Source organism: Mus musculus, chromosome 1 (assembly GCF_000001635.26).
Source record: "Mus musculus strain C57BL/6J chromosome 1, GRCm38.p6 C57BL/6J".
In the NCBI taxonomy this organism is placed as follows: Eukaryota; Metazoa; Chordata; class Mammalia; order Rodentia; family Muridae; genus Mus; species Mus musculus.
In genome coordinates this window covers 141,441,501-141,466,913 of record NC_000067.6, presented here as the reverse complement: position 1 = coordinate 141,466,913, position 25,413 = coordinate 141,441,501, and positions in this window count along the sequence as shown.

Genomic DNA, 25,413 nt, shown 5'->3' with positions numbered 1-25,413 from the left:
AAATGCACATACAGCAGAGGACTTCTGGGTCTGTGTTCATTCAGAGAAGATGCACTTAACCCTCAAGAGACTGGAGGCCTCAGGGAATTTAGAGGTTAGGTGGGGTGGAGGGTGGGGACATCCTTGTGGGGCCAGTAGGGTAGTGAGGAGATATAGGATGTGGAACAGTTGGAGGGTGGATGGAGGGGCAAATAAAATCTGGAGTGTAGATAGATAAATGAATGAGTGAATGAATGGATGGATGAGTGAGTAAATAAGTAAATAGATTTTAAGCCAAGAGTTTATTAATGTGGTTCAAAAATTATTAGAATCAAAGGACACAAGCTTCAAATGAAAAGATATGGGTAGAGTTTAGAGAGATCTATAGCAGATTTTATAAGTCAAAGTTTGACCAAGAATGGGTGCACAAATTAAAATACAGATAGATATAGGAAAACAGCCTTTTAGCATTTAGGTAAATACTATTTCCTAGACTTAAGTATCCCTGTGAAGCTAGGTATGCAACTCCCACAAGGATGAGCTACAGCAGGGCATGGCAATCACAGACGAACAGTGATCATCTCTTACTTACTTTTCAGTATAAAAATCTCGAGATTTAGAAATGATGCTGTGTGTACTCAGGAGAGTAATTATGCAATGGCAGGAAACAATTATCCTTGAACTGAATTCTACAGAATGGCTAAGTAAATAAGAAATCTAAATATAACAGAAAGATTCATAAAAGAAACATTTTCAGAGATTTAAATGGCAAAAATAAAGTTTAAATATTTTGGTTAATACCCTTTGGATCCTGGGACTCTCTTGATTTTCTGGTGTCTCGGAATTTCTGGTGCCCCACTCCAACCCACATCACTGGCTGGTTTTGTGTGTCAACTTGATACAAGCTGGAGTTACTACAGAGAAAGGAGTCTCCCTTAAGGAGATGCCTCCATGAGATTGACCTGTAAGGCATTTTCTCAATTAGTTATCAGGGAGGTGGGGCTGGGGGTGGGGGGTCCGTTGTGGGTGGAGCTATCCCTGGGCTGATAGTCCTGGGTTCTATCAGAAAGCAAGCAGAGCGAGGCAGGAGAAGTAAGCCAGTAAGCAGCATTCTTCCATGGCTTCTGCAACCACTCTTGCCTACAAGTTCCTACCCTGTATGAGTTCTTGTCCTGACTTCCTTTGGTGATGAACAACAATGTGGAAATGTAAGCAGACAAACAAACAAACAAACAAAAAAACAAACAAACAACAAAACCACTTTCCTTCCTAACATGCTTCTTAGTCATGATATTGTGTGCATGAATAAAAACCTTAAGACCCATTCCCTATCTCCCACTACTACATATTTGTATTCACATTCCTGACACTATGGACTTCTGTCCTATCTTTTTCCATACCTGATTCTGCCTGCTGCCCCTTTTTCTGTCCCTCTTCTCACTCCTTCCCAGGTCCCTCCCTCCCTCTATCTTCTGCAGTTAATTTGTTCTCACTTCTAAGTAGGATTGAAGCATCATGGGTGGGTGAGTGGGTATAGAGGGGATCATTCTCTTAGAGGCAAATGGGAGCGAAGACTGGGAAGGGGGACAACATTTGAAATGTAAATTAATTCAATTACCAATTAGAAAAGTTAAAATATTCATAAAAATACTTCTGGTATCTCTATATCTGTAAAGTCACAATGTCAGAGAACCAACATGCAATGTGGAAACATTAAAAGCAATAAAAATAAATTCTTAAAAACTTATTGAATCTTTACCTTTACTTCTCTTCAAATTCACTAGGATCATGCATATGCATGGATAAATATAAATATATGTTATGAATGCACAATACACACACACACAAACACACACATATAGTAATGGAAATTATTTCCGAAATCTCTACAAATAGTTTTAATAGCTAAAAAATTCATTCAATTGATTAAAGAAAAATTAATATTACTGAACCAAAAGATTAAGACATTCCCCTCATACTGAATTATAACCTGCAAAATGAAAGAAACTCTTTTCATCCCCAAATTGCTTTTGGTCAGTGTTTTATCACAGGAACAGAAGGGAAACTAGAACACTGACCAAGGCTGACAGCAACATTAATCACTGGTCAGTCTGAACTCCATTGAGGCTTCTGGCAGGAGTTCCTGATCTTGCTCTTTAATCTGGGCATCTTTCCATCATCACACTGATAATTTTACCTTGTAAACCTGGCAAAAATATTTTATTTGACTTGTATTGTAGCTATGAGTAACATCCTGGTGGTGGCTTTGGCCTCAATCTGTCTCAAGATAGCATTCTTGAAAGCAATAATGTGTGGAAAAACAGATGAGTAAGATATTGAACATTTATTGTGTTAACAGAGTAAAACCTACAGGGAAAAAAAAACTTTTAAAAATTTCCATGATTGAATTTGTTCAACCATGATTTAATTTTAAATATTTTGTTTTCCCAAACAAAGACAAAAAACTGCAGAGCACTGAGTTTTACAGAACCTTTAGTTTTAATACAAACTGAGTTTAATTTCCTTTTTTTTGACAAAAAACAAAATAAAACAATATCTATGAGTGCTAATAGTCTTACAACACTGTAAGATCTATTGAATCCTTTCTTATTCCATTGTCCTGAAATTTACAACGGACACAAAACATATAGAAGGCAAATATTTACCACACAGTATTTTCTTTTTTAGTTAGTTAGTTTGTTTGTTTATTTATGGTTTTAGAGCTTTATTGAAGAAAGGCAGAGAAAAGAAGAAAAGGTAGAAAAAGGGAGACCACCAGCCATGGCCACATGGGTGAGAAGTGGGAAGGGAGAGAGAAAAGGAGGGCTAGAGAGGAGAGTAAGAAAGGTGGAAGCTTAAAGAGCTACTTATTTATTTTTTGAAGGACATGCTCATTCACTCTATTCAGGTCATGGTTTTTACTCCCCTTGATCCTCTCAGGTTCATTCCACCTGCCCACCCACATAAAGACATGTCCTTTCTTTTCTTCTCTTTAGAAATATGAACACATAGAAACTGAGATAGCATGCAAATGGCCTACTATAGATTTCTACTGAAACACCCTTAAATTTGATTTGTCACACTAAATAGGAAATAGGCAGCTACTTTTGAAACTTTATTTAATCCAATAATTCCCTGAAGTCACTCCATAATCCTAAGGACAAATGGACCATACTATTCTCAGCTCATTTTTTTCTTAAATTTATATTCTAAGTTCTTACATAATGTAAACCTTCTTGCACAGCATGGTGGGAGAAACCTGAAATCCTAGCACTTAGAAATAAGACGATATGATCACAAGTTGAAGTTATCTCCAACCAATTATTCACTCAATCAAAAAAATCCACTTGTTTTACATTAGCATTCCAGATTATACTAACTAAAATAACAATTTTTATGAAAATTATAGTACAGTAAATAAAAGCATTTGAAAATAAATCTGATTTTATCTAAGAAATAAAATTGCATGGGAGTATTTTTAACAAAGAAATTGCTTAATATAAATTTTAAATATTAAAACATAATTATTTGGTTTTTGCTTTTGTTTCTGTTTTTGTTTTTGTTTTGACTTTCGAGACAGGGTTTCTCTGTGTAGCCCTGGCTGTCCTGGAATTCACTCTGTAGTCCAGACTGGTCTTGAACTCAGAAATCCACCTGCCTCTGCCTCCCAAGTGCTGGAATTAAAGGTGTGCACCAGATTATTTTTACTGGGCAAATCCTCAATACTTGGTAAATATTTACATTAAAGGTAATTGTTGTTTCTGGTTATTAAATTTTTATTGCTAGACTCATACAACTAATAGTAATTACAATAATCTTATGTATTTGATATACTTATTTATCTGATCTCTTGAGTTCACTTTATTATTTCATAGTTTTACTAAACACATATAACATATTCACATATATTTGAATTTTTCATGTAGATCTATATTGTGCTATGGATGTATGAAATATAAAAATATACTCCTTAAATTCCTCTAAGTAAAGCTCTTAATCCCTTAATATTGTACTGTTCTTCTCCATTAGCTTGAAAATATTTTGATCAAGGATGTGCTTTAAGGAATTTCTAGTCTCTCAGAAATTCATAACTCAGGTTAATAGTCCAATGGCACCAGTAATACACCAGATTACAATGAATACAGTGAAAGTCAGGCAAAAATAGTTTAACTGCATTTGTGTCTGTCTCATGAATTGATAATGTGTCAGAATTTATACTAAGTGAATTATTTGAGTAACCACTAGGTTTATCTTTATACTGGACTAAGAATAATCATCCAAGCAGAAATGAAAGCATTGTCCTAGCTAGAGAGCATTCAGACAATGCATAAAGTTAGTAACCATTTAGCATGTATGCACCCAAGAAATGATGCCTTAAGAAATTTAGTGCAATGATCTGAAAATAAAGCTTTCAACCAAAACTATTAACTATAAAAATGTCCCAAATTTGGTAAGTAAATATGAAAAGTTAATCTAATTATATCTGAACTTTAGCAACTTACTCTATCAATATCTATTTATCTATGTATGCATGTATATATATATATGTATGTATGTGTATATATACATATGTATACTTATATACATATATATATATATATTAACTGTAGATATTTAAATATCAACAAGTTATTGTGAAAGCCTTTGTATCTTCCACATATTTAGTTAGATACGTTGTTGTTTGTTTTATTTTTTTATTAGGTATTTATTTCATTTACATTTCCAATGCTATCCCAAAAGTCCCCCACACGCTCCCCCACCTACTCCCCCCACACCCACCCCCACTTCTTGGCCCTGGCGTTCGCCTGTACTGAGCCAGATAAAGTTTGCACGACCAATGGGCCTCTACTATTAAAAGAATGAGAAAATATTGTGTTTTTTAAATTAAACAAGGTAAAAATATAATAAAATAAATGTACTGTAAAATACACATACAGACAAGTGTAAACATGATTATGTAGACAAAAGTGTGCTAAATTTAATGAGTGAATCTGAACTCATTGTACTGTATGAAAACAGTAACATTTAAAGAAAATGTGATTAGTCTTCTCGAAACAAATCTGGTTCATGCTATTATAGATTAGAAAGAATTAATGTTCTCCTCCTAAAGAGGAATATAAAATAATTTATTCTATTACTTGGCAAAGTTGCCCTTCCTTTATCATGTTCAAATGATGACCATTATTTCATTTTACTTTCTAGATTATTTTAAGGATTCCCTGAAATTATTTCTGCCTTTATGCAAAGTGTGCCTGCTTCCACCTGAGGTTTACATTGCATCATTTCCAAAATTGCTCTATCTTTTATTTATCTAGGGTTTCTTGTTGTACACAGAGCTTGATAATTGTAGCAAGTCTAGCTAGCCAAATTACTCTGAGAAATCTATGCCTCAATCTCTTTTATATTAGGATTATAGGCAGCAGCCCCTTATGTACTCCATGGTACTGAAGATAGCCATTCAGGTACTGAAGCTTCAGCAACAAATGCTTTATCCACTGAGCAGTCTAGTTAGCCCTGCATTTAGTCACATTCTTTGTCATGAATTCATATTTTAAGAACTAGGAAGAAAGTAGATTCAAAGGAAAAGTGTAAGATGTCAATGTGTTATAAAATAAAATAGCAATTCGTATGCTAATTCATTGTGAAATAAGTATAGCAATTAAGATGGTAGAACTTGTTATTCTCAAAGTATAGTCTGTATATCAAATTATCAATTTACTAAAGATAATATTATATCCTAGAGATTCAACCACATTTGTTAAATGGTAGGATTCATTTGTTGGTATGACTGAATAATGTTCTATTGTATATCTATGCAACTTGATCCATTCGTCTATGAACAGATATCATCAATAGGCCAATTCCATATTTTGCAACAGTGATACAACAAACCTGAGAGTACACAAATATTTTCATGCACTGTCAACTTCTCCTTTAGATATATAATTAATGGTGGAATAAATGAAAATAAAAATGGCACAAAATGCAAACGATAAATATATTGCCCCTATAAGGAAACTAGGTAACTTGATCTATTATTTCATATGTCATATGGAATCATAGTTACTGGAAGATGAGAATAACCAGGTTAGTTTTCATATACAAAACCTTTGTTGCAAATGAGTGGTAGGTTTTATATTTCTACAGTTCTATTTTAGTGAGGATTAAAAATTAGAGTGAAAAAGAAGTTTCTTGTTTCCTAAAACAAGAAAATGCTACATTTTCAACATAATGGATATGTTACCCTGCTTGTCATTAAACACTTTCACATTATACATAAATTTTACATTGTACCCAATAAATATATGGCATTATTGAAAAATCAAAAGAAAAGTGTAAACATCATAAAGCTTCTAGAAAGACGTGAGCTTTGGAAATATGATGAAAGCCAAGAATTTAAAAATAGTTACATGAGTAAAATGCAGGTTAGCTTATTATTATGCATAGAAACTTTCCAGCCAGAATGCTGAAAATGACATGTCTCAGGCTCCTTAAACGTGATCTGCTAAGAAAGAATTCCAGTTAAAGACAGGACTGGCTCTGCCACAGTCATGCCCTCAGGACAGATCATCCACAATCCCCCCATCTCGCAACCCCCAGGGTCAGCTCTACTGTGAGGTTCAAGTGATGTAGAGCCTGTTCTAGGTGACTTGGATCAGAGGTGGTTTGTTTGGGGAAACTGGCTCTGCCTTTTGTCTGCTTGGTGCTGATGTAGTTGCGGGAGAAATACCCTCCTTCCCTCCATAGTATCTGTCCATTTATGGCCGGTAGAATTGCCGATCCTGGGTTTATGGGAATAGAAGAATTGGCCATGTCCCTCACTGGCTGCAGCGCTGGGCAAGCAGGTCCTACATCTCACCTGGGCAGCAGGGAAAAGCTAGCCCTTTTTGAGGGGTTTGCTGGTGGACCAAGTCTGAAGGAGTTTAGAATGTGAGAGCTGATAGGCTGATCTCTGATACACCCCCAAGTCCAGACCCAGGACTATGAATTTTCCCATAGCCAATAACCTATTTATGAACTACTGTAGGCCATGAAGGAAGTAGTCCTACATATCGAAAACCACAGTATCTCCATGACACAATGCAATAGCACAATATCCTAAAGGAATCCCAGTGAGGTTCGAGTATTGATGTAGTAGCAGAAGCCAGAGGCTTCATAATGGACCAATTAGCCGTTGCAATGAACATCTACAAAGTTTGGACAAATGGCAAGACTGTGAGACACACTGTGACATGCTACAGATTACACAAGATTTTTTTTTCTATGTTGGGAGGGAAGTTACAAAGGTGAAAGGTAGGTATGAGTGGAAAGGAAAGGGAGATGAATGGGGTTCAGGCATGTGATGTGGAATTTACAACATATCACAAAAAGTTAAAGAAAAATATTTATAGTAAGAGACTTCCATAGAGCAAACCACAAGAAGGAGTGACTATGATTGCAAAAGGCTTGTGTAAACTGGGAAGGATCCTTTAAGACACAGGAAAAGGCATAGTTCATCTATGAAACTCCTTCACAAAAGACAATGGTTAAGTGGCACTGTACTGACAGTAGGTTTTTCTGAGAAATTCTTTGGAACTTTGTATTGTATTTGGACTCTCCTAGAGAGCATGCATATTCATGTATCTCCCAGAAATTCTAAAGGTTCACAGTAGCTCTGGCCCTTAAATTAGAAGCATAGATGGTATCATGGGAAATGAAGTAGCACCTAGATGGTGAACAAGGTAGAGGTCATAGTGATCATACGCAGAATAGTGATATATCAACTTTTTGCCCACATTCCTACAAACACTTCATATCTGAACAATTTTTACCAGGTCACATTTTAGTTTACCCTTGAGTAATATGCCCAACTGTTGGGTGCTGGCCTGCCCATGTCTTCCTTTGGGGCAGTAGTAGTTGTGTTTTGTATGTGTAGCTTTACATGTTTATTCAAATCGGAATTGGTTTTCTACGCTTACAAGTTATTGCAAAAATGGTGTCCTAAACATCTTCTAACTCTGTATGCTAGTTTCCAAATCCAAAGCAGAATTACAGCTGCTGATTCAAGATCCCTTTAGTATACATGAAAAGGATTTCTGCTCAGAGACTAAAATCTGAAGCAAATATGTGTAATTTGCTGAGCTGACATATTGAGTCATATCAACAATCATTGTGGGATGCCAAGTTTGATTAGGCTTATGTAGGGGTACATATATGGTCATAAACAGGTTTTTACTTATATACTACATACAGAATGATTCAGTACTTATTCACTTCAACAAATAGTCATATATATGTATGTATATCTATATGTATATCTGTATGTATATGTATGTATATGTAATGTACAGACATATATTCATATACATATGAATATATATGTATATATATGCACTAAATATCAATGTAAAAACTTGGAACATACACATGAAAAATAAACACAAACTGTTTTTGCTAAATCACTGCTTTGTAAAATGGTAAAATGGTGGAGAAATCTGAGAATGTGGCATATTTTTTAGAAAATCTTTCATGAAAAGTTGTTTTTAATAAATTTTCATTAAGGGTCAGAGAGCAGCATCTACTTTGTGCACTAATAATGAATTAGAGGAATGAAGGTGAGGCTGAGCATTTCCAGAGTATGGGTATCCTGCTAGCCTGGTATCTACTACCCACTCTCTGACTTGTATCACCTATCCATTTAAAGCTACAAATTCTGATGGTACCAACCACCCAAGCAAATAGAACCCCAGACCACTGTCACCAGTTTTAAGATTGCATATTTGGTGCAAATGAGTTGCTTACCTTAAGGGAAAGATTTGCATTTGAGTTTGAGGAAGTCCTGTTCTCTCTGTTATTTAAAATATTAAGTTGAGTTTCTAATCAGTAATCAAATAGGAAGATAATTTATCATTTAGGAAGCTAAAGGAAAACGTTTTGCTAACAAATCCAAAATTCTAACAACTACTACTCTTGGGTTAGGCTTTGTATTTGCAATATACATTGATATTTTGTGCCATTCTTTGGCAAAGGATAACTTTAACTATCATAATCATGAAGTTTCATAAAACAAATGAATGGTCAGTATAAAATTAACAATGGCACCTTGACAAAGTCCTTGCAATGGAAGTAAGTACACTACTACTGTGGTTTGCGGATTCATTTAATTATACCATTTGAAGCTTGATTCTCCAAGGCAACTTTGACTTTCTTGTATGATTTTATTTTTCTCCACTGTTTTATATGCCCCTATGCCATTTCTCTATGGTAGTCTACATGTGTGGTATTTTCAGTATTTGTCTAGATACTTTTGTACACAGAAATTGCTATTCACTTATCATTTTGAAAATAATTATTCTGAAAGTATATTATTCAAATCACAAAAGAAAAACAATATAATTTTCTGAATTAGTCTTTGATATTTTAGTCAGCAAAATATAAATAGATTACTTACTTTACTTTTGCATAGGTTGTAAATATCTTATGAGAAGAAAGAGTTTGATTGCAACATATACTATATGTTCCTCACTGTATCATTTGTAAAACTATGACATGAAATTTTAATATTTTACCTGCCTAGAAAATTATATTTTTAATGGATCAATTTCAATACTTTAAAATTTAGTATATATATATATATATATATGATTCATTTAGTAATAAATTATTAACTCTTTTAGAAAATTTTCAAAGAAATAATCTCAAATTTTAGAACACCTAAGAAAAGAATGTTTGCCATCCAATGTATCATTATCATCTTTAAATACACACTGTATGTAAAAATTATTTTCGCAGGGCGTGGTGGCGCACGCCTTTAATCCCAGCACTCGGGAGGCAGAGGCAGGCTAATTTCTGAGTTCGAGGCCAGCCTGGTCTACAAAGTGAGCTCCAGGACAGCCAGGGCTATACAGAGAAACCCTGTCTCGAAAAAACAAAAAAACCAAAAAAAAAAAAAAAACAAAACAAAAAAAATGATTTTCACATAAGTAATTACTGAAAACATTTAATCTAATTTAATGTGGAAAGTATTAGGATACAGGACCTCATTCCCCCCAAAAGTAATATTAAACATTTTTATAGATTTTAGGAGGATGAAAATGACATCAAAAAAGGGAGAAAAATGTATCATAGGATACCCATGGTACTTGTTTTAAGAAAAAAGGAAGTACTAAGATAGGATATTTTTGAAATCTATTAGTATATTTTCTGTAATAAAAACACAATAACCTTTGAACATAAAATGACACAACCTCCAAATCCAACCTTAGTCTTATCAAGATAGAGGCTTCTTGCCAGGAAGAAGTTTCTCAAACAAGAGTCCTCGAGATGTTTAAGAAATGTCTTCCTAGAAACTCCAGTGTTTCAGAAAATTAATTCATGTTCATTAGACAGCACTGGGAGTTATTGATTAATACAAGCACATATACATATATAAAAGGATGATTGCTTGAATTATTCAGGAAACAGTAGATGTTGGAGAAAAAGTGATTTGAAAATGTAATTTGAAACCAAAACTTGTTGACTTCCTTTGTTTAACCTGAGTTAAATTATCCTCTTAACCTATATTTACATACCTAGAGACAGAAGGGACCTGAATACAGTAGTGTACTCTGTCTGAGACCTGGAATTTAGATACAAAGAGCACCAAAACACCTATTAAATAACCAAGAAAATTAGAATGGCTGGTTTCTGACTCAAACAGAAAAGAACAGCAAAAAAGAGCAGGGAAAGATGTGTTAGAATAGGCTAATATGCTGTGATATATTTTAAATAGGCATGTGGTTTAGGGTAAGCAAAAGAGGACTTTTGATTTATAGACTTCAATACTTTCATAGGTTGACTTTGGTGATCAACCATAGAAATCAGTCTAGACTATGAAACTGACCAAATAAGGAAAGAGACCTTGATGGCTAGCATTATGGATGTAATCTATGGCTTACAAGAGAGAGGGAAGGGAGAAAGCCAAGGCATACTAATGTCATGTTTACCATGCTTGAACCTGCCAGAGAGACCGTCACAAACACACACACACACACACACACACACACACACACACACACACACACAGAGAGAGAGAGAGAGAGAGAGAGAGAGAGAGAGAGAGAGAGAGAAAGGAGGAAGACAGAGATAGAGAAACAGAGACAGAGAGAGACACTTAGAGATAGATTTTATATTTTACTGCACTAAATATGAGGACAGTGACATTCCAAATATCAGTGAAGAACATCTTTAACCAGAGGAATATAGTGTTCATCCCTTTGGCACAAATTTTAATAATATCAATTTCAGAGATTTCATAGGAAAGAAAATTAACTGTTATGGGGAATATTGTATCTTTCAAGAACTGAGTAGCTATCAGAATGCTGTTGTGTTAGTCCATCACAATAAATATGCTGGGATTTTGTGACAGATTGAAATAAACTAATAAGCATTGTCAAGTTATTAAATTCAAAATTACTTAAATTAAGTGACTTTACCGTTACATGAAGGAGTTACAAACTCTTTATTGCTATATTTGTCTACATTGTGCTTGGTCTAATGTAGTATGAACCTATCAACTATGTTTTATCTTCTATAGAAAGTGTTTATTTAAAGATATTTATAATACTTTCCTTCCAGTTTGAAACATTCCAACCTTCAGGGAAATTCCTTACTCAGAAAGGCAAAGAAATTAAAATAACCTCAGGAAGTCCTTAACTAACATTGACCAGGTTCAGCAAGACTCTCCCTCCAAGTGTAAACAAGCCAAACTGCAAACAAGACTCAGACAATAGCAGCTGCCTGGAAGAAGCAGAAAATAGCTAAACTGCCCGGAAGCAGTTTAGTTCAGAGTCACTTGGAAAATACACATCCCAACACCATCTACACAACACAAGCTACCTGCCAGCAGCACAGCATGTTTCAGGTTCTCAGCTCTTTAAATTGTCAGCATTGCTGGAGTGAGCTTTACTGATACAACTGGTATTGAGTCATTTCTACTCCTAGAAGTAACCTTGCACCCATACTCCTGTGATAGCTACAATAAAACTCATTGTTTCACCGAGTTGGACTTGGTGGTATCCATACTTTTGCCTGTCTTGGACTCCATACCTTGGAATGAATATGCAGCACATGTGCTGCATTTTTCCAGGAAATGTCTTGTCACACAACATAGTTTGCAGTCAATAGGACCATAAAAGAATGAGAGGGATGAGTATATGATTAACAAAGCATGCAACTGAGGCACAGTAGCTTGATACAGGAGCATTTATGGAGGAAATCCCAATACAACCACGATTTCGTATATGGTGTGTGTTGATATGACAACATTTGCATGGTATTTGTTATGGAGTAGAAAAACACATGAACCAGTAGGATTAAAATGCCTGCAGAAAAAAATCACGGGATGACAGTATTTGTCTATGTGGTATGGCGCTGCATGTCTGCTTAATGAGTGAGATTCATCACATGAACATGGAAATATCCTTAAGACAGTTAAAGGTTTAGAGTAAATTTTATAGTCTTTAGTATTAGTGCACTTGAGTTAAGACTGCTCAGTGGTGGAGGTTGCCTGGTTACTTTTGTATGTAGTTAGAAATACACATGAGGCCAACAGGGTAGCCAAGTAGGAATGTGTTTCTGTAAAGGAGAAGTTGCATCAAGAAAGGAAGACGCTGCCAGTATTCTCTGAGTTATCTTTAGATTTTCCAAGTGAATTAGATAACTAAGAGGTTGATATAGAGGTTACCTTTAATAGGAAACAAGGCAGAAAAAAAAAACTAGGTAAACAGATTGGTCATTAACAATGGTCCAATACAAAAAAAAAAAATTAGAGTGATCAGGAAATACCAGTGCTTTAATTGCTAGATTTAGTAACGAATTGTATCAATGTAATGGAAGGGCCCACTAAATCATCACTTGTGAGGCTGTGCGCCATGGGTGCAGATGGGAGTGGAGGCAGGAAAACAGTAATTTAAGTATCCATCCTTCTTTAAGGCAAAGGCTGTAAAACCTGAAACAGTAATAAGGAAAAATTATCTAAGCCATTGGAACACTCAATTGGTTTTTATAGTCCTAGTTTCCTCAGTAGTGTCTTTCCATATTCTATTATATTCTATGCTCCACCAGTCCCTGATATTTGTGATATATATATATGATAATTGAGATATAAATAGTCCCTCCTCTTTGCTATATATGATTATACATATATGGTCCTGACAAACAGAGGGGAATGAAGGAGCATAGACTACAAACAGACACTATTGAGGAAAGTAGGAATATGAGAAGCTGTGTTTTAACTGCCTATCACCAGGCCCAATAGAACTATGTTCATTGAATTCATAAAGAAAAGGTTGATCAAGCAGGGGCCTCAAGGCTGGTATGGAACTTTAGTGGCTTTTCTGTGCCTCTCTGTGGAGCAAAGTATTTATAAGATAGGAAAAGCTTTGGCAGATCTCACTGAATTAGACCCACTTGTAAAGAGTAAAGAGATCCACCTCTCAAAGACAAAAAGGGTTAAAGCAGAGAAAGAAGTCTGCCTGGGTTCATTAAAGATAGCTGTGGAATGATTTTGGCAAGCTTGAGCTCCTAAGCAGGGAAAATGAAAGCAATCCAAATTGTATGCTATGGACCTTCTGGGAGGCCCTACAGCCTGAGGAGCAGTTCATAGAAGAGACTCATAATATAATCTTTACACAGGCAAAGTTAATCAAACTTGTCCAATCAGTGGGTAATTGTCCACACAATAGTATGGAAAGTGCATTTTCTCCCAGGGGGCTGAGGTGGTTTGCCCTGCCAGGCATTTCAGGTATGATATGGCAGACAGAGAGAAACTGTCTACACCTACATCCTCTATACTAACTCTAGATCAATCAGATCCAGGGAGCCAATGGGTACAGTGGTGGTGCGGGGAGCAGAGCACCTTTTCTTCTTGGTATATATTTAGTCATGTTCACTGATTTCATTATGGGTGAGGAAATGTAGGGAGGCACCATATAATAACTAACTCCAGGATAAGGAACTGTACTAGAAAAGAAAGAATTATTTAGAATAAAGAAGAGCTAATCAATTTGGCACCCTGTGTCCATGCATTGTACCCAAATTTTATGTGGAGGAAGCAATTAATTCAAATAAATAGAAACTTTCTATGCTGTTTTAGATCTTGTTTATGTCTCATATTGGTATTTCCTTCATTGTAAACCTCTGGAGTCCCCTGGCATGTACTAAGAATGGATGACAAAGACACCCAAAATGACTTACCAAAGCTTTCTTTGTAACCTCCTTAGTTGTTATGGGATGGTGCTTCAGGATATTACCTTATTCTGCCCACCCTCTAGGAAGGGTTGTGTTATATACATGACATGATACTAATCTCATGAATATCTTGAAGATTTTGAAAGACAAACAGGTACAATAGTGAAAGAAAGTGGAATTACCCCAGGACCACCAAGACAACGCTCTCAGCAAAAAGCATATTTATTTGCCTCAGAGAGACAAAGTGCTAGGAATAAGAGACAAATGCAGGAGATAGACTATGAAAAAGAAGATGCAGGGATCAAGGGAGAGGGAGAGGTGGTATTTGTCTCATAGCAGAGACAAAGGCTAGCCTCTGTATAGAAAGGGGACATCCCCTAGACAGATGACAGTTTGTAAAGGTCAAAGGGTAAGCCCCAAGCTAGATTGGGGTGTTTAATTTTATTTTGGAATGTTAATTAGGTTAGCAAAAAAAAAATGGGTTTTTAGTGGCTGTACTTCAATGCTATGATAGTTGGATCTTGGTATTCAACCTCATGAGGAAGAAGTAGCCAAATAATAAAACAGACCTTAGGAACTAGTTAGCTTTAAGAATGGAATCTAATGGTTTTTACCAAGGCAGAAGGGATGGAGAAGGGAAAGGCCTGCCTGAGTCATGTTTGTCATGCTTAGGCTGGCTAGAGTCATTTCAAATGGTACTTTCATTAGCTTATAACTCTACTGGAGCTGGGTTAATTGGGAGGAAAAATTAAATTGGAGTTAAAATAACAACTAAGGAATTTAAATGAAAAAGAACCCTACACAGGTGAAAAGGACCCTCCTAAAGGCCATAAGGTTACTGAATGAAAATCGCAATACCAGGAATACCTTACTCTGAGGCTCCACAAGTGCTATTACTATTATTCTTTTTTCCTAACAAAATGAGATGGTAAATGCCTATTGATGAAGATAACACCCGTGCATGCGTTGACTATGAGATATGGAAAAGTTACACTGGGATTGAACTGGAAATTATAACCCTGATGGGTAGCTTTTATAGTATCAATGGAGGCCCTACAAAGTGCTCTAGGAGAACTGTCACCAAAAGCCATGCTTGCTATGGCCCCTGTATGCTAAAATACTGACATGCAAGATTGGATGTGCTTGCCTATGCAATACTGGCTCAGCTGTTGTAAGACCAACAGATTTTAGATTGTATTTAAGGTCACCCCATGCAAAGCTAAGATATCATTGCAGAAAAGGAATGGATTGAATGTAATACAATAGCTTCCTCTGAGATTCACAGGTTTCAGTATGCAAGGAATCTCCTTAACCAAAAAAGGGAAACAACTCAAAATGGCTTCAGGAAGTCCCTGAAAGAGATGATATTCTCTAGATCTGTTAGATAAACAAGTCAAGCCACAAAGAAGATGTATACCTGAGTGAAACAGCAACCAACCATGCTGACTGAGAGAGATTTAGCCCAGTCATTTGGAAAGGACACACTAATATGCTGAGCTTCTTTTAGTCCTTGCAGTGAGCACAATCTTCCCAGCTCTTTTAATCTGTCACTCATGCTTGAGAGGGCTATGCTGATGCACCTGTCATTGAATAATTTATGCTTCTGTAAGAAACCCCTTATCCATACTCATGTGAGTAACCCCAGTAAAATTCATTGTTTCACTAAATCAGACTTTGGTTATATCTGCAATTTTGTCTGTCATTAGCTTCCTATCTGGCGAGAGCAGATGTATATGCAGCATCTCCTCAGAAATGGTTTAGTGATAGATATATTTAACAGCTTATTTTTAGAAGTATTTAATTTATTACTATTTACATACTACAATGTTTTTCAACATCTTGAATTGATATTTTTCAAGATATTATCTTTCTTAACATATTAAATATTAAATAAAGTTATAACTACATCTGACATTTTGAGGAAGATATAGTCGTTTGCACAAAAGTAAGCCTTTTAAGAATATTAGTTTATATTCATGTTATGTTTGCAGTAAAATAGATTTAATAATATTACTTATTTTCATTAAGTCAATAATTCAATTTCCCACACATTTATAACAAAACCTCAATGTTAAAAGTAGAATAAATGTTAACCATAATTTAATATATAAGCTAGATAAATAAATAAAGCTAGCGCAGTAAGACTATTTCATAAACTCATTGTCTTTCGCTGAAATTTGAATTAAATATTCACTTTGCTAAATGTTGCTTTTACAAGATAATAAAAATTTAATCTTATATGGGTCTTCTACTTTTATGCATATTTTTAAGAATTTAAATTTGTAAAAACTTGATATTCTAAAAAATTATTTTTCTACAATGTTTAAAGGATAGCCATCATTTTAGCTTTTTCATTCCAAGACTTTTTTTTCCGCTTATAACTAAATTTAGCATTTTTTGTTGCATCTTTTAGTTTCTTCTGAAACTGAATGTTTATTCCATGTAATCATATCACTCATTGAGAATCTTGTGCTCTGTTTTATTCAGAAGTTTCAGAAAACTTGACCTCTGTTACTCATGGTATCCTTTGCAGAATACATGGAGGGAGTATTAACACTCCATCTATTACCTTCAAAATGTGTATTGATGAGAAGATAGCATTAATATATTTATATTTTATCTCTTTGTCCTTACACCAGGAGAAATTACTTGAGAATGTGTTTCTGGAGAAACACTTATGTTTTAAACCTTGTAATCCGATATGCTGGAATTTTAACTTGTCTAAAATATTTTACATTATTTTCAAATGTTACAATTTTAATTTAATTTCAACATTTATTTAGTCCCTTTCCTACTTCCAAACACTTCTATATATCCCTTATACTCTCCTTCAATTCCATACCTTTTTTTCCATTGTACTAATTGTTATTACATGAACATAAATATGTTCCTAAAAGTATTCTGCTCAGTTCACATACTGCTTCCGTTGTATATGTTTTCACTGCTGACATTTTTGGCTCTGAACAAATAATTTGCATGCTTAATCCTGTTGAAACCCCCTTCTGTTCTCAGCATTCTTCAATTGCTGATGGTTCTTTATGAAAGGTTGAAACCTTATATGCCCTTCTCAGTGTAGTTTGGAATGCTACTTGCTATCATCCATGTTCAGATCCCTTTTGGGCAGCCATGTTGGCATGACATCATGGGTGAATCTTCTATCATTACTGGGAGTTAGACTTTCACACATACTTCCAGATCTATTGGCTCTTACAATCGTTCTTCCTCTTCTTTGAAAATATTCCTTAAACCTTAGGTAACGGAATGTATTGTAGATGTATCATAAAGATGTCTGAAACAGCCACTGGAATCATGCCATTAATTATTTATCAAAACATATGACAAAACTTTTATACTCATAACTTTTATAAAAAATGCATATGTAGTATTAATGATAATTTAGGCTAATGGGACTCCTTCCAAGAGACAAAGCTCACCTCATAAGAAGCCCTATACTAGCCAAGAGTGTCTGTCTTTGAGTTGTTGGCTAGAGCTATCTAAGAGACTCCCCAACATGAAGCTTATTGTCATTGCCCTTAATTGCCCTACTGAATTGGAAGGTAAGCCTGTAATACTGATTACCTCATGCACTCAAAAAATAGAGCACATCGAACCCTTTGCTGGAATTGATCCTTCACTGAGGACAAGTATTCCTAGTACCAGAAGGCAAGAAAGTAACTTTCTAAGGAGAGAGGCAACCAATAGTAGTACTAATTTAAGAAGCCTATGAACCACATCAATAACCAGTATGGCATGATAACCCTAATGATACAGTAGTGATACACATTCCTTGGCAGTAACCAGAGCTCTCTAATTGTACCTAAGACCCTGCCAACCAAAGGGAGACTGTACCTGTTATTAGAAAACCTAGCTAAGTACTTAGAACTACTGAAGTTGTCATTATTAGAGAGAAACTACAACCATTGATTGCTTAAACCTACATAACATATGATTATTTGTTTTGTACCTGCCAAAAAGTATAAATTCTATACCTCATTATCAAGGAAATTTCTATTTCTTAAGTTAGACCATAAAGACCACCACACCAAATCAAACTCAGAGTTATGAAGGTCAATTTCAATTTATACAACTAATAGTCATCTCACACCTAAACTACTTTTAGATGATGTGTTAAATTCTTCAGTCACAAAGTAAAAACACTTGTAGGAAATTTTCAATAGCTATTTATACAATTAAGTAATCATCTACTTATATTTTCTAGCATAGTTTGGTAGACTTAGTGTTTGCAATATTTGCCATCTTTTCCTTCTTTCTCAACTCTAGCCATAGCAGGTTTCCCTCAGTAATTTTTGTTCTCCTCATTATTTGATTTTTTTTTTATAAAAGACATTACGAGTGCTTTCAATTCTGAATCCCCTCAGTGTGGTTAATGAACCCATTTAATCACCATGCATTTGTGGGGGTTTTGTTGTTTTCTTTCTGTTATGACCTTGTTTTATTTTATTTGTTGTTACAACTCTAAAAAACAGCAACAAAAAAAGTAATAGGATTTAAAATTCATTATAAGGGGGAAGGGAGATGACTCAGTTGTTTAAACAGGATACTTTACTTCCAGAAAATCCTAGTCAACTTCCCAGAAACCTAGACTGCTGACTCAATCAAATGTGACACTTGTTCCAATCCATTTGCTTTCCTCTGGCTTCTACTCTCTCTGCAAATGGAGACTATCTCAGGGGAGCTGAGGAAGAGTAATCCATGATCTGAACATGCAAGAATTATTTTCAATTTAAAAACTTGTATGGTTTGAGACAATTAGAAGATTTTAAACTAAATTTAGATTTGGGATTTTCTAAGTGAAAGTTATTTCCTATAAATGATGATAATTTTCTCTTTAGTGTGTACCTTCCAGACATATCTTTTGCAAACTCTGGATAGCTATATGTTCCTTAAATCAATTTAAAATTGTTCCTTGTCCCACTTGGGAGGGAGAAGAAAGTAATCACAAGTGGGGGAGAAGGGATGGAAGGATCTGGGAGGGAAAGTGTACAGTGGGGGTAGTGGAGGGAAGAGGAGAACCTGATCTAGTATTGGATGAGGGAAAAGGACTGAAGCCCCGAGGGCTATCAGACAGAATGGAAATAGGCAATCTCAGGAAAAAGGAGGTTGGGAGAACCCTCCAGAATGCACCAGACACTTGGGAGGTAAGAATCTCTCAGGAGTCAAAGGAAGGAACCTTAAATGAAATGCCCAGCAGTAGGGAGAAGGAACTTGTAGAGTCTACCTCCAGCAGGAAGACAGGACATCAAGTGAGGGATGGGGTTTGCCATCCCACAGTCACATCTCTGATCCATAATTGTTCCTGTTTGAAAGAATTTACAGCGATGGAAATGGAGAGGAACCTAAGGAAAAGAAGGTCCTGCGACAGGCCCAAAGTAGGTCAAGTTCAAGTGGAGTTCCCAGACCTGAGATTATCACTAGGCTATAGAGCTCTCACAAAAAGGAGCCTATCATGGCTGCCCTCTGAAAGACCCAACAAACAGCAGAACGAGTCAGATGCACATATTTGCATCCAATCAATGCTGACCCTTGTTGTTGAATTAGGGAAGGCTGAAAGAAACTGAGGAGAAAGGCAATCCTGTAGGAGGACCAGCAGTGTCAATTAATCTGGACCCCTAAGATCTCTCAAACACTGGACCACCAGACAGCCCACACCAGCTGATATGAGGCCCCCAACACACATATAGTAGAGGACTTCTCGGTTTGTGTTCATTCAAAGATGATGCACGTAACCCTCAAGAGATTGGAAGCCCCAGGGATCTTAGAAGTCAGGTGGGGTGAAGGGTGGTGGCATCCATGTTGAGACAGGGAGGGCTGGAATGGAGGTGTGGGATGTGAACCAGTCAGAGGGTGGATGGGGGAGTGGGGGATGGAATATGGAGTGTAAAAAATAAATTAATTTAAAAATTAAATAGATAACAAAAAAAATTGTTCCTTGTCATTCTTTGCAAAGCTGTGCTAATGTTTCCACCTGGAAAATTCACTCTGATCATTTAATTAAAGTCTCCCTTGATAGGCTACTAATATTTAAAACAGCAACACAAATTATTCATGCCTTTGCCTTGAAACATTTTCTATTTTACATTTTTATTTAATATATATTTTGAATGTATAACCATTTCAATGAAAGCCTGAGGAGTTAGGGCATATATATAATTTCAAAATGTGTAATGCTTTCAAGAGCAATTTAATTGGCAATACCTCATTATTTGCTATTTAATTCGACTCACACATATCAACTGAAAAAGGCAAATTAAATATACAATGCATGTAATTCATTTTTTGAGTAAAGTTAATGAGCGATAATATTATGAGCTGATAGTTCAAGTAATGTTTATTTCTATATCCATATATTTTTTGTGCATTAGCTACAAGTATTGTAAACTTATTTACAGATAGGAGAGATTGTAAACCTAAATATCACTGCAAATTTTAAATGAATTTTCAATTTATTATTTAAATATTTATCTGTTTAATATTAAAATGAATCAAAAATGGAGAAATGAAATAAGTAGTTACATTTTAATTATACATTTTTGGAATAGTTTAATGTAAAAAAAATAAAAATGAGTAAAGCCTAAAACATACTTTATGATTTTTTGAACTATTTAAATTTATAATTTTATATTTAGATGTTATTTATTTTCTTTATTGATGCAGGGTTTTATGCATCTTTCACATTCCCTATGCAACCCAGGATTTCCTTCAGTGTTTGATCTCTCTGCCTCAACTGTGCTTATTTATTGCTGAGAATCAAACTAGGGATTTTGGTATACAAGATAAGAATTATACTATCTGAGACAAGTCCTTTGTTTAAAAAAATATTTATTTCAAATTCAAGTAAAATATTAAGTTCTAATAAACAAATAAATAAAATTTAAAAAGTTCTTATATATTTATAATGCATAATTTATTGAAATAGAAGCAAGTTTTTCTATGAAAATAAAAGAGACCAGTCCGAGGGTGAAGGGAGATAAAAGGAAGTGAATCAATGGTAAATAAAAAAAAAAAAGACATGACAAGATTAGCTATAAATTCCTCCTTGAAACCAATAATCTTGTACATTTAATATATGCCAAGAAGACCTTTAAAGGTGAGAATTTATTTCTTTCCAGGCAAACAATACAGACACGCCCACGCCCCCCCCCCCCAAAATGGTTATAAAATAAATCTTGAGAGTGCTGATATTTAGACTAAAGTGACGGTGTAGATTTTACCGACAGACAGAGATGTATGCCTTTAATAGAATCATATAGAACACAGAGAATAAGAGACACCAAGAATGGATAGCAGTGTGAGCATTCACTATGCCTACTGCAGGAATCCACTCGCATATTTTGCTGAAGATTTGTGCTCTTTTTTCCAATTGCTCATCCTCAGATCCTCACAGAAGTGCCTATTTCCTTATAAAATGTTCTTCTTTCAGCACTTCATGTCTGTGGAAACAAATTAAAGAGAGAAGAATGTACTGCAAAGAAGAAAATCAGCAGGCAATCCTCTTGAAGACCCAAGCTGCATGTGGAGATAAAACTGAAGAGCCATACAGCCACCTAATTAAAGCATCTGTTCAGAAAACACAGTGCAGTGCTGGAAGCACACATTTATTTAAAGGACTTTAGAGAGGGTGTTTTAAAATCAGAACTTCATAAATTCATTCTTTTTAATAGCTGAGTAGTACTCCATTGTGTAGATGTACCACATTTTCTGTATCCATTCCTCTGTTGAGGGGCATCTGGGTTCTTTCCAGTTTCTGGCTATTATAAATAAGGCTGCTATGAACATAGTGGAGCATGTGTCCTTCTTACCAGTTGGGGCTTCTTCTGGATATAATGGATGGACCTGGAGAGCATCATCCTGAGTGAGGTAACACAATCACAAAGGAACTCACACAATATGTACTCACTGATAAGTGGATACTAGCCCAAAACCTAGGATACCCACGATATAAGATACAATTTCCTAAACACATGAAACTCAAGAAAAATGAAGACTGAAGTGTGGACACTATGCCCCTCCTTAGAAGTGGGAACAAAACACCCATGGAAGGAGTTACAGAAACAAAGTTTGGAGCTGAGATGAAAGGATGGACCATGTAGAGACTGCCATATCCAGGGATCCACCCCATAATCAGCATCCAAACGCTGACACCATTGCATATACTAGCAAGATTTTATCGAAAGGACCCAGATGTAGCTGTCTCTTGTGAGACTATGCCGGGGCCTAGCAAACACAGAAGTGGATGCTCACAGTCAGCTAATGGATGGATCACAGGGCTCCCAATGGAGGAGCTAGAGAAAGTACCCAAGGAGCTAAAGGGATCTTCAACCCTATAGGTGGAACAACATTATGAACTAACCAGTACCCCTGAGCTCTTGAAGCTAGCTGCATATGTATCAAAAGATGGCCTAGTCGGCCATCACTGGAAAGAGAGGCCCATTGGACACGCAGACTTTGTGTGCCCCGGTACAGGGGAACACCAGGGCCAAAGGGGGGGAGTGGGTGGGTAGGGGAGTGGGGGTGGGTGGGTAAGGGGGACTTTTGGTATAGCATTGGAAATGTAAATGAGCTAAATACCTAATAAAAAAATGGAAAAAAAAAATCAGAACTTCGAGTTTTTTCTTACAATAAAATGTGGAGGGAAAGAATATGAAAGTATTAGAAATAGAGTAAGTAAGACATTTTTTTCTTTTGGAATTTTCTCTCATTGATTATTTTGTTTTTATTTTTATTGTTTATTTATTTGCATCTCAAATGTCATCCCCTTTCTGAGTTTCCCCTCCACAAGCCCCCAATCCCTCCTTCTACTTTCCTACCTCTATGAGGGTGCTTCCCCGCCTGCCCACCCACTCATCCCTCAGCAATGTAGCGTTCCTCAATCCTGGGAAATCAAGCCTCCACAGGATCAAACCCTCCCCACACAGTGATGCCAGATAAGGAAATCCTCTGCTACATATCCAGCAGGAGCCATGGGTACCCCCTGTGTACTCTTTGGTTGGGGGTTTATTCCCAGGGAGCTTTGGGAGATCTGGTTGGTTGTTATTGTTGTTCTTACTATGGGATTGCAACCCCCTTCAGCTGCTAAAGTCCTTTCTCTAACTTCTCCATTGGGGTCCCCATGCTTAGTCTAATGTTTGGCTGTGTATATATACATCTGTATTGGTCTGGCTCTGACAGAGCCTCTCAGGGGACAGCTATATACCAGGCTCCTATCTTAGTTTGGTGGAATTTTTTCTATGTTCTGTTTATTTATACATTCCACAAATCTGTATTTTACAAAGCCTTCTGTCTTTAAAGTAAGCACAGACTTGAGAAGGCCATTATTATAGCATGTAATTTTTCAATGCAAAAATTTCTTCACTATTTCCTTTATTAAAAGAAACCATAAAGAACATTCAACCTATTTTAAGTGCTATGAGATATGATGCATAAAAATATAAAGTTAATATGGTAAATTCACCTATTTTATAATAGAATAGAAGAAATAATTTAATTTTTACCTGTAGCAAGAGGAAAATATGATAGAAATCTGTAAAATTGACATGTGCTGAAAATTGAGTTCACAATGGAAATTGCAGTGCTGTGAATATGTTCAATTAGCTCAGTGACAGATTACTTGCTTTCATATACATAATTTCCCAGTGAATCAATACATAATGGAAAAAACTAAAAATTTACTTTCCATTGATGAATAAATACAACATTTACATTGATGAAACTGTACCTAACTTGTCTAAATTCCAGCAAATACTAAGGCGATAGATTAATGAGGTTGTTAGCCTGTATAGACTTATATAGCTTTCTAGCAAGAGAACAGGTGTGTTTTATTCAGGGACACTGCCCAATACCATGTTCTGTGAGGGCTTAAAGAAGGTCATCCAATCTAGCAAAGTCTAATTAAAACCAGATATGTGTGAGGTATTACAGTTACAGCCCAACAGTCTTTTTCCGCTAAGTATTTTGCAGAATCCTCATTGCTCAGGGGCCTTGACATCTGCATCACCATTTTCCGTTTCAATTACAACTAATGTAGCTTCAATAGAGGAAAGATGAATGTCACTCTGCCTCTGCAGCTTTGAAAGTTTAATTTGCTTTTTAACTTCAGAAATTAAACTCCAAATACCAGACCTGTCAGAAGTACATACACATTTGTAGTTGTTTCTGAGATGATTAAACTCAATAGAGTACACATATTCTCATAGATTTAGATGGAAAAATGCCTAAAACTTAAAAGATTTTAAAGGAAACTTCCATGCTCAACATTGTTTAGATATCCCAAGTTAGAGACTGGATAACCCAGAGACCTAGGATAGAACCAAATATGGCTGCCTATTATTGGAGTCCATGAGTCACTCCACAAACCAAAGGAACACTAATCTCAGTCTGACAGGCATGGTTCATTGAATGCATGCCCTAATACTGACCAGGTACATAACTCAGAATTACCAGAGACTATGACACCCAAAATCTTTCTCTGTCAACTTATGAAGGAAAATATATCCTAAAGAAACCACAATGAGGTCATATGCAGATGCAGGAATAGCTGCTCAACTCAAACTGCTTTGGGTAGGTAGACAGAATACTTCTAATTGACCTTTATTCTGAAAAGTCCTAAGAGGAGCTTATGCTTGTGCAATTTCTTAAGATTAACATACAGAGCATACAGAACATAACAGGATATGTTATCGGCATGCTTTTGCTCTGAGTCATGTTATTTTGTGTGTGTTACATACTGGCAGGCAAAGGAGAGCAACAATATGAAATAGCTGGGAGGCATATAAGAAAATGACTATAGCTATTCTGAGATGGGAGGGCAGACATCAACACCAAAAATATAAAATTTTTTAAAAAGAGACAGAAAAAGAAAGATTCCTAATGATATGCTTCTATACTCATAGATTGATGCCTTGTCCAGTCCTCATCAATGAGCCTTCCTTTGGCAGCAGATGGGAAATCCACAAAGATAGGGGGGAGTGATAATTGCTGTCAAAGGTGATTCATGACACCATGAGCACATGACCCACCAAATATACTAAGCAGGATTCATATGGGCTCACAAAAACTAATGCAAGAGGCATGGGAACTTCATGGGCCACCACAATGTAGACCCCATACATTAAGGCTATTTGCCTGATGTGTTTATAGGACTCCTAACAGTGAGAGGGAGGATGACTATGACTCTTTTATCTGTTCTTGAGCCTCTTTTCAGTCTAC